The 16860-nt window shown below is 48.6% G+C and overlaps 1 protein-coding gene across 1 annotated transcript in view; it reads left to right on the top strand.

The window, feature by feature from the left end:
- The window catches only part of TOMM6 (translocase of outer mitochondrial membrane 6), a 466247-nt gene that overhangs the window by 368652 nt on the left and 80735 nt on the right, over window positions 1–16860 (top strand). The window lies entirely within an intron of this gene.

Here is a 16860-nt window from a genome sequence, read left to right as displayed (position 1 = left end):
CTAGCTGATGCTGAGAACCAGTGATACCTTGTAAAGAAGTTTTCTCAAAACTGGGTTTGTGCTGAGATGTGGAATGTTTATTTTTCCCAGGTCTGCCCATGGAGGGGAGCAAGTGGGGCAATTTGCCCTGGGCCCCACAGGGGCCCCCACGAGAATGTAGTATTGCAATTTTTTTATGGAAGGGGCCCCCGACATTGCTTTGCCCCAGGCCCCCTGAATCCTCTGGGTGGCCCTGCACTGCTAAGGTTTGAATGGATGCCCTGGAGGCAATAGGCTTTGCAGTCTATTACTGATGCCCAGAACACCGAGCCTGGCTGTTTAAAAATATCCTGGAGGTAAGAGTCCAACAAACTTGTGCTAATGCCAGTCCTCTTTGTGCTTACATTGGCGCCCAGCACTGTAGTAACTCAGCTCTGCAGGGACTGAGGCTCCCTTTGGCTTTTCTATTGTATGAGTACAAACGTTCCTTTAGGGACGTCTAGAAAATGTGTTCCTGGGAATATTTAATATGCAACAATGTCAACAAACCCGTATTATGTCCCAGGGCATCTCCAGCTGGCAGATAAAGGCTAAGGCACAGCTGAGATGTTTTTATTTTAGTGCTGGGAACATTTCTCCTCTGACAATGCTCCTTTCCCCAGAAGTTTATTTCTATTATATCAAATGATTAAATAAAAAAGTGAAAGCACTAAACTAAAGCAGAGCAGCTGGCCTTACTGATTCATTCACGGCATTGTTAATTAATAGGCTTTGGTTGAGCCAGAAAATAGGCTACCTTGCTTATTCATAAGAGTAAGGGCCAATTTCCTCCTGTTCCAACAGGGAAAATCTTCAATGGGATTAGCTTGAATTTGACCCAATGTCATTGTGAACAAAGTTTTGTTGAAGTTTTTTCTGAGATGAAGCACTGACCTAGTGGTTAGACTAGGTGACCAGCGTTCAAAATGCTTGGGTTCTATTCTTAACTCTACCACACACATGCTAGTTACCTTCATGCTCTGGTCATCAGTTTATCCATCTGTTAAACAAGGTTAACTTTTCCCCTGTCTGCCCATCTGAGGTTTAATTTATTAATGTTTGAAAAGTGCATTGAAATCCTTTGGTTGAAGGTGTTGCTGATATTGAAAGTATTTATTATTAACAGCAGAAAGGGTGAAATAAAGGTCTTTCTGTCTAGATACTTGTATGGCCGCCATCAACGTAGTACCTGAGTGCCACCCACCCATCTGATTGGCTAATAGGAATTTCAGTCATTCACCTGTTAGTTCACAGATTGTTTGTTTTTCCTTTACAAATGATTGGCAAACACTGTTTTCTGTGGAATCTAGAACATCCAATCTCCTGTCCCCCACATGCCTGCCTGTGACACACCTCTGTCTCTCTCTCTTTCTCTCTCTCACTTGGAAATACAGAAGAAACAGGAGGGGATTAGCTGTCAGAAACAAATCTTCCCCAACTGAGCTAGTCTTCTGATCAGTTGAGAGAGCATCCCCTTTGTACCAGTCTTATCAAAAGCTTGCTTCTCCTCTAGGTTGGGTAGCAGCCAACAAAAACGTTCAGGGTAATTTTAAATAGGAGAAGGAATGGAATAAGCTGTCCAGGACACACACTCACATACACATACATCACCCAGAGAGAACAAGCTTTAAACAACTCAGCTGATGTCTCAAACTGGGAAATCTTAGGGCATGCTGGAACATGTTAGTACAGTATGTTTCATAGGGCATTAGGTCCGTACACGCAGAGTTAAACTGTTAGAATGCTAGATCATGTTGGGGACATGACAGATAAGGTCAGGACATGACTCATTAGATGGGGTGTACGGTCTACAGTAACCATGCTTCATGCAACAAAGTGTGTCTGATAGAGGCTGGCGTATGATGCACATCACATCAGGTGATTTTTTGGCAGCGGGAGGAATAAATGGCATTTTTGGAGGAAAGGTGGGGGCGGGCATTGATTCTGAGAAGGGATCTGTTGCCAGCAAAAATAAAACCCCACACCCTCGTGGATGGGTGTATTCAGAATATCCCTATATTTGTGCATTGCAGACAGCCAAAGCAAACAGACACTTTCTACCTTCAGGCCTTTGATTCTGGGAGTGGGACCTGTGGGGCAAAAGCACTGGGGTTGCATTTCGATTTGGTGTGAAACAGTGTCACTATTTTTAATGCTCAGCATGCATACACCTTGTATTAACCTCTGGGTTCTGCAGCTGGGGGCTCATTTGCAAAGACCCACTGGAATAATAGCTTGTTGGAAATATTGTTTGCCCCCCCTTTCTTTATTAGTATGCTGCACTTCTAGAGCATCTCTCACCCAAGGATGTCAAAGTGCTCTGCAACCATTGATTAATCAACCCTCCCAAACCTGCTGCAGTATTATCCCCATTTTAAAGATGGAGACACTGAGGCATGAAGAATTGAAGTGATTTATCCAAGGTCACACAGCAGGACACGTGATTCCCATTCCCACACTCTGACTACTGTATCATGCTCCCTCTTACTCATTATATAATCACTAGCATGAAGCAGGGCCGGCTCCAGGCACCAGCGTGCCAAGCGTGTGCTTGGGGCGGCATGCCGCCTGGGGCGCTCTGCCGGTTGCCAGGAGGGCGACAGGCGGCTCCGGTGGACCTCCCGCAGGCGTCCCTGCGGAGGGTTTGCTGGTTCTGCGGCTCTGGTGGAGCATCCGCAGGCACGGCTGTGGAAGGTCCACCGGAGCTGCGGGACCAGCGGACCCTCCGCAGGGATGCCTGCGGGAGGTCCACCGGAGCTGCGGGACCGGCGAGCGGCAGAGCGCCCCCCATGGTGTGCCGCCGTGCTTGGGGCGGCGAAATGGCTAGAGCCAGCCCTGGCATGAAGTGCTATGGTATTTGCTACCTGGTGGCTTGGACGTTTGGCACTCAAAGGCTGATGACCAGTGACAGTAATTTTCAGTGATATCAGAAACCATTGCTAGTAGTATTACAATAAATCTAGACACACCGTTGTATAAAACATATGTCAGCTCTGAAGCCGACTGGAGTCCGTGGGAGTCTTTCAATGGGCTTTGGATCAGAACAAGAGTGCGAGACAGTTCCTGCCCTAAAGAACTTAAAATTTAAACAGACAAGGGAGACCAAAGGTGGAAGGGAGAACAGGGGAGGGAAGTGACTTCCCCAAAATCAGTTGTAGAGCTGGAAATAGACTCTAGGTCTCCTGTGTTCTTCTCTGCAGTCCTATCCACTAGGCGTCTCTAAAACAGGAACCGCCTTTTTTTTTTTTTTCCTCAAAAGCTGAGATGCTGCCCTGAACTTAGAGCTGCTATTGTCTTGACCTCATTTTTGCTGTTCATCACACATGACTTATAAGTAGCGAGGGAAAGCCAAATAAATGCCCCACCCAGATCTAAGCTGTCTGTTGCGTGGTGCTTAGATACTACAACATCCCCTATGTGTCTATCCTTGAACCTGTACGCTCTCCGAGGCAGAAGCTGTCTTTGCTTTGTGTATTGTACTACGCTGAGCGCACTGTCAGTATAAACTATAATAACGCATTGGCTCGCAGGATTGTCCTCCAGCACTTACTGGTCTAGCGATTGAGACTACTAAGGGGAGAAGCAGGAAAACAGGGCAATTGGGATAAGTAAGAAAGAAAAAATGGAGAAAACAACAGATAAGCACAAGAGAGGAAAGCCAGTGTATGGCGGTACACAGCAAACCACGCTGGGAAATGATATTATAACTCAGTTCGAACTTCTAGGTGGACGGGACCCCTGTTACAATTCTGTCACTTTCACTGTGTAACTGATCCCTTACGTGCAAGCCCTGCAATTGGCTGCTTACAGAGTCCTCACTGCCCTGTTCTGACAAAGAGGATAATTTGAGATCTGATTCCCCTCTGGTGGGTTAGAGCTCCCTGGTGAAAGAGAGGAAAAGATAAGCTGGGAGCCAAGGAGACTGGAGCGGTGACATAAATGCAAGTGGTAGAGGGAAACAAGGAATGGCTGTGGGAGAAGCAGTTAGGAAGGAAGATCTTGTTCCCATCCCATCGCTTTCTTTTTTTAAGAGATGCGCCTAAACCAACCCATCCTGAGCTGAACACCCCTGAATGCTGCAGGACTCCAAATCCTGGATCTGGATGGCAAGGCCTGGTCCCCTCCCTGTTTACTCAAAGCCCCATGCTAGCTGGCTTAATGCCTGCTTCCTGCATTTTAAATGAAACTGTGCAACTAGGAGCACCTGCAGCCAGTCCAAAGCATCCCTGACACGGGCTGGCACAGAGGAGCCAGGATCAAAGGACCAGTGAATGCCCTGGGTGAGCTGGAGGCTGTTATTTCAATAGGAATTCACCTTCTCCACAATAAAGGGTCTATTTGCACAGCTTACTGAAGTGAGGGCCATTCAGGAGGAGAGAGGACATCTGCAGACTCCATCACACCATGGAGCGTCTAAATGCTGGAACAGAAGGACCGTCAGACAGCAGCAACCAGTTAGCCTGCTGCTCCCAAGTTAGGCGCCTCCCAAGCTACCTGTCACTGTGTCCCTGTGACCTCAGCATCTATTTGCTTTACAGGCCTTTGCTTTACCGTAGCACCACGAGTACCCAAGGTCAGGGTCTGTTGTGCTAAGCCTTGTCCATACGTTAGAAAATCCCAGAGGAGCTTATCGTCAAAACAGACAAAGGACACGAGAGGGAACAGGCACAGAAAAGTGAAGTGACTTACCTAAGGTTGCACTGCAGGTCAGGTTGCACTCTCTGGAGCACACTACCTCCTATCTTCTTGGTTCTCATTTATTCCCCCATGTCTCTCTGTCCTGCATTATCCCACAGAGCTCCAGCATGTACTTTTCCTCTCCTGCCTTAAGCAGCAACAGCGCCACTATATTGGGGTCAGCAACTATGGGGCCATCATGTCATATTCAGCAAATTCTCCCATCCTGAGAGCTTGCTTGGCAGCAGAGAGCCAGCCACATCTCTACCACATCCCCAGCCTCCCAGGCAGGACCGGCGCTAGGGTTTCTCACGCCCTAGGCGCACAGCCATTTCGCCACCCCCCGCGCTGATCCCGCGGCTCCGGTGGAGCTGCCTCAGTCATTCCTGCGGAGGGTCTGTTGGTCCGTGGCTTTGGTGGAGCTGCCGCAGTCATGCCTGTGGGTGGTCCACTGGAGCTGCACGAGCAGCCGACTGTCCACAGGCATGACTGCGGCAGCTCCACCGGAGCCACGGATCAATGGACCCTGTGCAGGCATGACTGCGGCAGGTCAACCAGAGCCGCCTGCCGCCCCCCCCGGCAAAATGCCACCCCCCCACCCCGAATAATCCTGGCGCCCTAGGCTATTGCCTAGGCTGCCTAAATGGTAGTGCTCCCAGGTCCTTCTTGACTAGTGCTTTCTCCTCCTCCTGGCACTCAGGGATTGGGCACTCAGAGCAGTGATTTTGGGGCCGGTATCCATTCTTTGCCCCTTATGCCCACCCCTAGCATGTGAAAGGAACCATGGTAGCTGCTCTAGGAGCTACCACCAGAGGCAACCACAGCCTGGGGCAAGATGCCACTTCTTGCTCCCTGATCTTTTTAAAGGCTTGCTAGGAAGGGGAGTGTGGACTGGTGGTTAGAGTCAGGCCTCTTGAGTTCTTTGCCACTGACTTGCTGTATAACCTTCGACAACTCATTGACTCTCTCTCTGCCTGAGTTTTCCCATCTGTAAAATGGGGGATAATATATCCCTACTTCACAATGGGATTTTGAAGCTTAATTCATTGTTCGTTAAGTGCTTTGAGATCCTCGGATGAAATGTGCAAGGAGAAAAACCCTAGAGTTTCCTTTATCTCTACAATACCCTTTGCCTGCCTTGAGGATGAGCCCTTTGGAATGGGGGTTACAGGCACCTTTCTCTGGTGCTCGGTGTGGGAGCAGGACCCCTGTGTTTTATTTACATTTCTGTTTGCAGCAGAGACAAAAGGGAAAGAAGATCTTTCTGCGGCTCTCGTTCTCCTCCTGAACTCTCCAAGCATGGCATGGCAGATGTTAGCTGGAGCACCATCTCCAGGGGCAACACACACACACACTTCCAGGCAGTGGGACTCCCTGCCTCCCCTTCCCTGAACACAATTCTCCCGCAGCAAAGTAGCAGCAGGGCTAGTATCCTGGAGAGGACAAAACCCCAGGCTGGAGCAGGGACACACAGTGAGTGACTACCTTTCGTCTGGGGTCAGAGTGAAACACTGCCAGGTTAGAAAGAGGAAACAATGCAAAGCAATCCCTACCCACCCTATTCCTGACCTCTCCAATGCAAGCACAGACAAGGGAAAGCCAGACCGGCCCAGTGAGCCCTGCAGGCCACCATGCCTTCCTATGTGGCAGCCCCCGTTTGGGAAACACTTTGGTCCCACAGCACAGCTCAGTAGCGAGGGTCTTGATGTGTCTTTGAAGCAGAAACAAAGCAGGTCTTGATATTTATGGCACGCGCGCTGTTACCGTAGAATGGTGTGGGGCGTACTGTACTGTGAGACAGATGGCAGGTTAAACAAAAGGGGAGACAAGAAAGAGAGCTGAACAGATTGGGAATTTCCTTCCTCCTTCCTTCGGCCTCCCTACACGCCAAAAATACTGGTTGAAGACTTATTTGTGTACAGGAAGGAGTAGGGAGGTACAGGTACTGTCTCAAAATACGTTGGTGAGGCTGGGTTGTCTCATGGTTAGATCACTGGGAGTCAAGGCTCCTGGATTCTATTCCTGTCTTAGGGTCGGGGTATACCAGAGCAGGGGACTGGGAATCAGTACTCCTGCATTCGTTTCCTGACTCGGCTGGATGACCTAGGATAAATAATCTACTTTCTCCATGCCTCAGCTTCCCCTTCTGTAAAATGGGGATAATATTTCCCCTACCTCCCAGAAGTGTTGCAAAAATGAGAGAAAGTTGGTGAAGAACTTTGAAGGCCTTAAATGAAAAGCGCAGCACCAGAACAAAGTATTTCTTATTTATTTCCTTGTTATGAAGGGAAGTCTTCTGCGCTGTTTGTTACCTCTTCCAGAACTACAGGAACTTCTGGCACCCAACATTCAAACAATCGACAGCTTATTAATAATAATAAACAAATAATAATTTGCTCATCTCTGGCACCTTCCCACTGAAGATCTCAGAGCCTTTTGCAAAGAGTAAGGAATTAAACCTCACAATACCCATGTGAGGTGAGGGTTATTTTCCCAGTTTTACAGATGGCAGGACTGCATGTTTGCAAAATTTGATCTTTGCTACACAAGTATCCGTCCAAATAAACTCCCCTCAGTAGAGTCAACAACATAACAAAGAGCAGAATTTTGCCTGTGGCTGATAGAAGTGACGAATATGTATGATAACTTCATCCAGGGAGAAACCCAACTGAGAAGGGAAAAACACAAAGCAATAGACAGTGTGTGTGTGTATGTGTGTACACTTCCCTTTGTTATGACTCAGACTCTGATTATGCAAACATTTACACACATGCTTAAAGTTATGTGAATAGTCTCACAATAAGTTTGTGGAATCAAGGCCTTAGATAAATAGACAGAGACTTTCTCTCTATCTCTCTGATTTTTTAGTAGTGTTAATCATCTTAAATGGATTACTCATTGCATTGTGATTTTCCTTGTGCCTTTGTACTTTTCTTGGGGGGAAATAGAGATATAGCTATAAACAAAAAATTGCATATGCTGAAACAACAAACCCAAATAACCTTGAGAATCCAAGAGGTTTCTAAAGTTGTAAGTGGGGGCTGTTTAAAACAAGAGTAAAACAGCTGAGCATCTAGGTCAAGATTTTGAGAAGCACTGATTTTTAGGGAGTCCAAGTTTTAAGATATTTCACAGATTTTCACCACGCGCTCAGCACACAAGATGCATGTTGGCTGCAGAGTTCTTGTGAAAAATCAGCCCCTCTGTGTCACAGGGGGAGTTGCTCGGTGCTGAGAACTTTGCAAAACCTACACAGGGTGTTGAGCTCTTCTGAAAATCTGGGTTCAGCGGTGAGTGCTTCTGAAAATCTGGTTCTCGGGGCTGATTTGCAAGGGAGTGGAGTAGCTGGAGCACTGCTCGGGGTGAAGGGGATCAGCACCTTTGAAAAACCAGGCTTAAAGCGTGCACCCTGAAAGGGAGGTGTCTGAAACCCGAGGTCACTTGGGAAACTGTGTCTTGCTAAGCCCTCTAACAATCTCCCTGCTGTGTGCCCCAAGACGGACCCCTCCAGTGCATTTTGCAGGGGACAGCACTACAGGATTTTTATTTTTGGTGATCTAGGAAACCAGGCAAAGAAAAAGGTCTCCTCCTCCCACCCCCTTCCTGCAGTGGGTGGAAACAGCCTGCACTGGATAGATGTAGCTTTGCCTGCTCCCATCCCCACAGGGCAGCACGTCATACCAGCCTCTGCCTTCTTCTCCCAGCAACACAGCGAAAAATCTTCCCCACACTGCCAAGGGCTTGCTCCACCCCACCATGACAACAGACCTCTGATTGGGCAGTATGGTGGCCCAATGGAGGCCTTCCCCTTTGGGAGATAAAAGGGGGAGGCGCGACTTGGGGTGCTGTTAAAGGGTTGGTGCCCGGTGGAGGGGGAGGGTGGTGGGGGAGAGGCCCTTTGGAAATCAGCAATCCTTGAAGCAGCCCTGGCCTTTGGTGGGGAAGGGGGGGTGGGATTGGCAGCTGCTTCTGTTCACCAGGGCTGCCTGCCAGCCGAAGTCTGTTTGCAGGGTGTTTTCCAAGCGCTGACCCGCATTGCAAGCCCCGATCCCATTTTGTTAGGGGAATAGGATAGTAAAGTCCCCTTGTCAGTCTTGCTGACATGGGGTGGATTAGGCAAGGCAGTAGCCCTAACCAAGATGGGATCGTTTACCACCTGCCCAACCCCACCCCCGCATGGCGGTTTTTTCCCAGACAACATGCATGGAGCTGGAAATGAACAGTGATGTTTCTGAAGCTGCCTCGGGGACGGGCCATCCAAGGGAGTGGGGTTTGTCCCTCTCCCAGTCCTTGAGCCCTTTGTGAAGCTGAATATTAAGGGCCAGCTTTGCAGCTGGTATAAATTGGCATCACTCCATTGGAGCTAATGGGCCAGCTCTCTGGCTGGGGTAAATCTGCCAAACTCCAATGGATTCTCAGCTGGTATAAAGCTGCAAAGCTCTGTTAGTATCAGTGGGTCAGATCCCCAGCTGGTGCAAATCAACATCACTCCATTGGTGTTAATGGGTCAGATTCTGAGCTGGTGTGAATCTGCAAGGCTTTGTGGCAGTCAGAGGTGCTATGCCAATCTACACCACCCGAGGATCTGGTCCTAAAAGCAGAATATGCAGAGTCCTCAGCTGCCTGTGACTCAACCCCACTGGCTATGAGAACCACTTCTAACCACAGCCCTAATGGTGTCGGACCCACTACACCTGCCATTTAAACCTGATCTGCAGATCCCAGTGCATCTTAATTTTTGTTTTCTTCCCCCTTTTCTCCACCCCAGGCCAAATTCAATGGCTTTCGGGATGTGGGATGGGTCAGCAGACAGGGGCCTCCAATGCAGACGTCCCAGGGTGCCCGGCTCTCCTTTGTTCCTATAGGACAGTGTTGTTTTTGGAAGGGCAGCTCAGTGCTCCAAGGCAAAAATCTGACCCGGAAAGAAAGAGCTGTGTGTACAGGGCATTTGGGCAGCTTTCGAGCACAGGAAGGGGAGGGGGTGCTGAGCAGCTGAAAGGGAAGGAATTTGAAGCCCTCCTTCCAAGACAAAAACTGTCCCACAAATGCTTGCTCCCCCCATGGCAGTGGGGCTCCCCGCACTGCCTTAGAGGGTGTGTTTCCCATTCCCAGCCCCCCACCCCCATTGATCTGGATGCTATTATGGAGGAAGGAAGATGGGTGGTGAGCCATGGTACATTTCTGGGTGGTTGCAGGCTGCCTCTGGCAGGGCTTTGAGACTGAAACCAGATGGGTGTCAGGTCACTTGCCAAATGCCAGGACCAGATATGCACAGCCTGGAGCGTGCTGTAATGCCCGGGGCAGGACTCTGGGACAACTGAAAAGAAGGCTAGAGCCTTCCTCACAAACTCTTCATCCCTGGGCTTATGATGAGGCTGATCCTCTCCACAAAGAATCCATCTCCGGGCTGGCCCTGAGCCTGTCCCATGCTGGGGCAGGGCTTTGGGAGTTCAGTCAATCCCAGGGACTGCAGGCAAATTCACTGCAGCTGGTATTTACCTATATCAAAACCATGTCAAAGCCAGGGACTCAGCCACTGTTAACCATCTGCTTCCCAATGATCCTGAGGAAAGTTAAGTGTGTGCTTTTAGCGGGCATTATAAGACGTGGTTAGGGGTCAGCAGGGAGACCCATTGGGCTAACACCAGCTGAGGAGGTACCATCCACCTGATAAGTGTCACTGATTCTCCCCACTTGTCTGGAAATTCAGCAGTCACTGTATGTTCACTGTATGTGAACAACTGTGCATAGAGGGCTGCATCTGCTGGAGAGGGACTGTCTGGGACTGATCCCATTTAACCGCACCCAGTGTGCTCCATGAAACTCCCACGCTAGTGACAATCGGAGCCTTTCGGATTCCCTAACTCTTCCTGCTGCGGGGTTCCCTTGTTGCTTTGGCTCTGCTAGCTCCATAATCCAGCATGATCCCCTAACAGAAAGGGGTTCACAGTACGTCATTTTCACTCACGCAACATGCACCAGGAACTCCTCTCCACACCCAAGAGAGGCAGAGAGACCTTTCAGTACTTACCCCAGCAACTGAGGTGTGTGGGTGGTCTAGGTCGGCTGCACTTTTCTCCTCCCACACACTGGCCTTCTCTTTGCTGGAGATTTAACATAAGGTCTAGCTTGACCGCAGTGAGTCCTCTGTTGGGGAAGCCCCCAGCGCAGTGGGTCTTGGAGCTAACACTCAACTGAGATGCATGAGGCAGTTTCACACCTCTCAGAGCTATTGTTGCAGGCTGTCTGCATACTCAGGCATTGGGTTAATACTTTCAGGATGTTCTTTGCAACTAAAAAGGCTAGAAATGTTTTGTTTTTAATGAAAGTTGTGATTTTGACACTGATCCAAGCATTGGGGCTCTAGGCACTGGCCTCTAGTGCCTATGACTTAATCTGACCCTAACAACAGCAGATGCCTGGAGATTTGGATGGTAATTCAGAGTAGATGATCAAGATGATAAGGGAAGTAACAGAGCAGTGTGGTTGGTGAGGAGGAAAATCATATGGTGACGGGGTGTGCAAAGGAGATGCAAGGCCAGCAAACATCAGTCGACATGAGGAGGACAAGGATCACTGGACATGACGTTTGTAAAGTTCTGAATATTAGCTGCCAACCCCAGCCCTGAATTTCACGTGTGCTGCCTGATGAATACATTTTTCCTTCCAACTCCTAAACAGAGAGAGAGAGGAATGTAGCGAGCTCCAGTGCGTTCAGGCACTGACCTGTTTAAAGGTCTCTCTCCTTATCTGGGTCAGACTGCAAGCTGTTCCCTTCTTCCTGCACCATGGAGCGGGTGCTGTCAGCCCCTTGTGGAGCAAGCTGCAGGAGAGAGACTGGCATTATCTCCCATCTCCTGTTTGTGTAACCTCAGCTCTGTGCACCTGTGTCAAGGCAATTGGGTCAGGTCTGGTAGTCAGCCTTTCCTTACAGCTTTTGCTGCTCCAGTTTCTCTGCCAGGCAGCCTCCTGCCTGGCTGACCTGACTATTCCAGCTAGAGCAGCTCAGCAGTTGAAGTCCTATGTAGCCTCACATTGGGTACCCACAGTCTGAGGAGCTCTTCACACCTGGGCCACTCCCAGCGCTGGCTGAAATCGCTTAACTCCACTGGACATGACCCAGATTCTGTGCAGAAGGGATTATCTTGGGTTTTGTGGCTGCTGATGTACTTATATTGTGTTTGCTCAATGGTCCCATTGGTGGGTGAGACTCACTTCTCATTCCCCTCCCTATCCCATCCTTTTCCACCTCCAGGGGCTTCCGTTCTTCCCGAGGGGTTGCTGGAATACCATGTGAGTTAGCTCAAAGTGCTAGCTGAATGGGGAGTACCTAAGTCCTGTGGGCCTCATCTCTAGTTGGTACTGGGAAGCCACGTGAAGAGGCAGTGTGAGCCCCCACCTGAAGGCAATGGATTTTGGGTGCAGATAGGAAGGATGGAGAGAGAATGGGCATGGAAAGGCATCCCATCTGGATGCAGCTGATCCAGATAGTGGTATGCCAGCATCCAGCCTGGGGCTGTACATTAGGGAGACCAACCTAGAAATCTCCGGGAATCTATTGACTTTTTGTCTCAGGCTCATCCTATCTCCACTCAGATGAGCCTGTTTCTTAGGTGAGCTTAGTCTGAAGCACCATTCACTTCACTCCACCCGCTTCTCCTCAGAAGAGGGGAGCTGTGTATATCCCTAGATCCCTGTATTGCTCATGGGCTTGTGGTTTGTAGCTAGCCTCTCATCTGCTCTAACCTTCCTGGCTCCAAGGTCCTTTTTCATTTTAACAGGTACTGACTGTGGCTGTGCCTCGGATCTCCCAGTACGTCTTATCTGCCTCCTGCCTTCCCATGGGATGGGGCCGATGAAGGCTGTCAGGGAGCCTGGATTCATGAATATTTTGAGGAATCCTGGTGACAGGTGCCTTGTCCCCAGACTAGATTCTGCTAGATACATCTTTCTTCCTTTCTTCTCCTCCTGAGTGCTTGATGGCCCTCCCGTTTTAGCTCAGTCCAACCCTCCTGAGCATGGAGCAATCATCTGGGGTTTTGTGTCCACCAGTCACTGCTCTGCCATTGACTTCTTGTTGAGTTGGAGGAACTTCAGACTGCAGACTCAGCTCCCACGGGTCTGGCCTTAACCTACCCCATCCTGCGGGGTGTGGATGGTGTTCTTCATCAGGGCTTCAGAGAGGTGGCAGATGTGTGGGTATCTGGGCCCGAAAAACTTGGGCAAAACATTCCTATCCCAGCTCAGGCTTTAAAAAGAGTGAGCTGAATGCAACTGATGTGCAGCACTGACACCTAGCGTCAGAAATACAGTGGTGCCTAAAGAGATTTTATTCCTCACAGTAAATATGCATCTAAAATAGAGGTGGGCCTACCTTATCCTGTGAATCACACTGCCTCTCTGATGCTTGCCTTGAAAACCACCCCCCCGACCCCAAGCCACTGGCTACAGTAAGGGGTGCAGGCAGGGCTTACATTCTCATACAGTATTTCCCAGCACCCCCTCATGGTCCTGTCCCATTCGGGGCTCCAGGCTTCATCTGCAGGGTGGGGTCTGAGGGATTCAGCCCCACGGAGTTCGGGGATTCTGCCTCGTGGGTTTGAAACTATTTACCAGAGCTCTGCTCCAGACAGTTCTGGCTGAATTGAAGCCCTGGGTGCAGGGATGTTTGAGCAGTATCCAGAGAGGATGACGCCACGCCCCTAAACTCTTTAGAGCAAGGACTCTGTTTACTCTATGGGCACACAGCACTGAGAGCAATTGTGCACTGGGGCCTCTAAGAGCTATTGTAGTAAAATTACTGGCTAACGGGGCTTTTGATAGAAATCCTTTACCAGGACATTGTCCATGGCTCACCTACCAGACAGGTCAGTGGAGCTACATGATTTACATCAATTGACTATCTGACCGTTTAGCCTAGTGGCAGATCTGGGACCTTTTACGACTATGTCGTAATTCTGGGTAGCTGCTCGTTTGTTTGTTTAAAGCCACCCAGGAGCCCCCTTCCAGAACCTTTCCGAATAGACAAGAATTTAGACGAGAGTTTGCCAGTCACCACTGAAGAGGGATCCAAGCTGCAAAATTACAATCCAGAGATGCATTTTCAAAACTCCCGAAGCTCAGGCGTGTTTGGAGCATGGTATTGATTGTAAAATTAGGATCTATGGTCTGCCTTTCCAAAAATGACAACCTGAGACTCTTAGGAGACTTCCTGATTTTCAGCAAGTGTTGAGGGTTCTGCCCTCTTGAAAAACACACCCCTTTAAGGTTAACATCTCATGTTTGGTACCCAAAATCACTAGTCACTTTTGAAAATTTAGGCTGAAACCTTTATAAAGTTCGGGACTGTTTGTTGCAGGCCCATCTCTAATTGCTACCCACATTCAGAACGTGGCCTCTCTTTTTTGCACGTTCCATACAATTATAAAAAGGGTTTTATTGATTGGTAAGATATCTACAGTTCATGCCTTGGTGAGAGTACAGATTCCTTTATATTCTTAGCATGCAGTTTAAATGTGGAGGGTTTAGACGGCCTCTTGAGCTTCCCAAGTCCCCCAGAAGCTCACCTGACCCTTGTTCTCTGCCTTGTCCAATGAACCCAGCTGGTATTTTGACTTTTTTGGAATTCAAATTCACTGTCAAGATTTTTTTAAAAATGGGACCCCAATTTGGGCTGGGGAAAAGGGATGTTTCAAACCAAAACAATCCAAGGGGATTGATGCTTAGAGCAGACTGAGTGTTACTACCCTGTGAGTTCCTCAAGAGAAAAGAGCAAACAATTGTACAGGCAGAGTGCCACACTTAACAAATGCAATTAACCACAATGGGGAAGCACAGTGGGAATTTGCAATAAGGGCCAGTCTGGGCAGCTTCTTTTGTTTGAGTGCGACATCTGACTGGGCTCACACACAACCATGAAACCAGCTTTCCAGAACCAGATTGTCTGCCTTAGAGCAAAAGCTTATTGAACCAGAGTGAATCCTGCCTGGTATTATAACGTCAAGGCGGGTCTCGTTATAGTTACAAGTGGCTCTGAATGCCACTTCGTTAAACTGTAGCATTCTTCTCCTGCAGCCAAGCAGCGCATGGAAAGAAAGGTATGACCCATATGTTACGAGCAGTGATTAGTAATGCTGGATTCCACAGGAGTTGAAAGTAACAAGAACGCTTTTCCTCTCCAGTTATGGCTGCTGCACTATCTCCTCCTGGTACCGGCTGGGCACCTGCAAATTCGTTTAGTGGAGCTTACGCAGGCAAGAACTCTCAGAGAATTATACTACCCCAAGCGGGCACCCAAGATCTGCTCTTCTGCTACCTGGACTGTGAAAGGCTACTACACTGTGCCAGAAGCTTATAACTTTCAGCTCAGTGTAACTGGGAAACTTAATGCTCCTGAAGCCTTGAAATTCCACTCGTGTCACCCAAAAGGGACAAAGTTTGGCAGGAACTCAGTTATCCAGTGCAAACACCCTGCAGGAAAAGGTGGAATTTTAAACTGTAAACCCTGTAGATAATAGAAACCACTTCAAGCTGGGGGTCCGGCAGAACCCCTACGCGCTCCTAGTTCCAGCACTTATAGATACTTTGGCATGGCTGGCTGACAGGTCAGGGACAACCCCCCCACCGCACCCTCCATCTGTGAGTGCTGCTCCCTGGTAAATGCTTCAGGTTCACGTGGCTAACTTTGTTTCAGGTGCCTGTCGATCCATCCCTGTTGCTCAGCCACATATACTCCTTTCGCTTTGCCCTCCAAGGGTGTTTGTGTCTATGAATTAAGAGTTAATACAAAGAGGAGAGGTTAGATTTGGATTCCAGTAAAAATGCAGAGTAACACCTCACTGACTTCCATGGGCAGCATTTTGGTGGCAGGCACGCTATAAATGTTATAGAGAAAGATGAAGGATAGGCTACAATAGGAATGGTCTTACTAGCTCAGACCAGGAGCCCATCTGTCTGGTATCTGGTCTCTGACAGTGACCAGTACCAGCTGCTTCAGAGCAACGTTCAAGAAATTCTTTCATGGACAATTCTTGGACGAGCTTCTCTTAGCAGTCGTTTCAGCCTAACTCCAGCAGTTACTGGTTAGCTGGTACCTAGAAGCAAGAGGGTTTATAACCCTTATAGTTTATCTAATGGAGTTGTTCTAGGTTTGACGCCACCTTTACAGAGATCAGAATCTGGCCCACGGTCTATCAATTTAAAAACCCACCATATGGAGTCTCACTTGCACTAAAGATAATTGCACTCATGCTAAAGATGCTCTACCACACTCTTGCAGTTCAAAAGAACCGTAGGCTAAATTGGAACTAGGTTTTATATATCTATTAGCATTTTTTTTTTTGACCAATTCAGCCTGAAACATCCTACTGGCAGGTTCCAGTTAGAGGGTGACACCTGACCACATCATCGGCCAATAGGCTATATTGGTTTGCCAACATTCTGAGGAGGCAGGGGAAGTGTGAGGCTCGAAAAACTAGCTTGCAAACCTTTGAACCACACAAATTTCCCCCAGGCAATTCCCCTTTATAAATCAGCTCCTACATCTTGCTAGCTACATAGAAGTGTGTTTTAGGAGGATAGTCTCCTGAAAGTTCGGCAGTCTCAAGTAAGAGGAGACTAGTAAATACAGGATATAAAGTTGCAGATCCTCAGCTGGTGTAAATCAGCATTATTCATAAGAACATAAGCACATTAAGAACAGCCATACTGGGTCAGACCAAATGTCCACCTAGCCCAGTACCCTGTCTTCCGACAGTGGCCAATGCCCAGTGCCCCAGAGGGAATGAACAGAACAGGTAAACATCAAGTGATCCATTCCCTGTCGCCCATTCCCAACTTCTGGCAAACAGAGACTAGGGATACCATCCTTGCCCATCCTGGCTAATAGCCATTGATGAACTTATCCTCCATGAATCTATCTAATTCTTTTTTGAACCCTGTTGTAGTTGGCCTTCACAACATCCTCTGGCAGGGGGTTCTACAGGTTGACTGTGCATGGTGTGAAAAAATATTTCCTTTTGTTTGTTTTAAACCTGCTGCCAGAAGGGGGAGGGATAGCTTAGTGGTTTGAGCATTGGCCTGCTAAACCCACAGTTGTGAGTTCAATCCTGGAGGGGGCTATTTAGAGAATTGGGGTAAAAATCTGTCTGGGGATTGGCCCTGCTT

This window comes from Chelonoidis abingdonii, chromosome 4, assembly GCF_003597395.2.
Source record: "Chelonoidis abingdonii isolate Lonesome George chromosome 4, CheloAbing_2.0, whole genome shotgun sequence".
NCBI lineage: Eukaryota > Metazoa > Chordata > Testudines > Testudinidae > Chelonoidis > Chelonoidis abingdonii.
The sequence above is the reverse complement of the archived record's forward strand: the minus strand, read 5'-3'. Positions and strand labels throughout refer to the sequence as shown.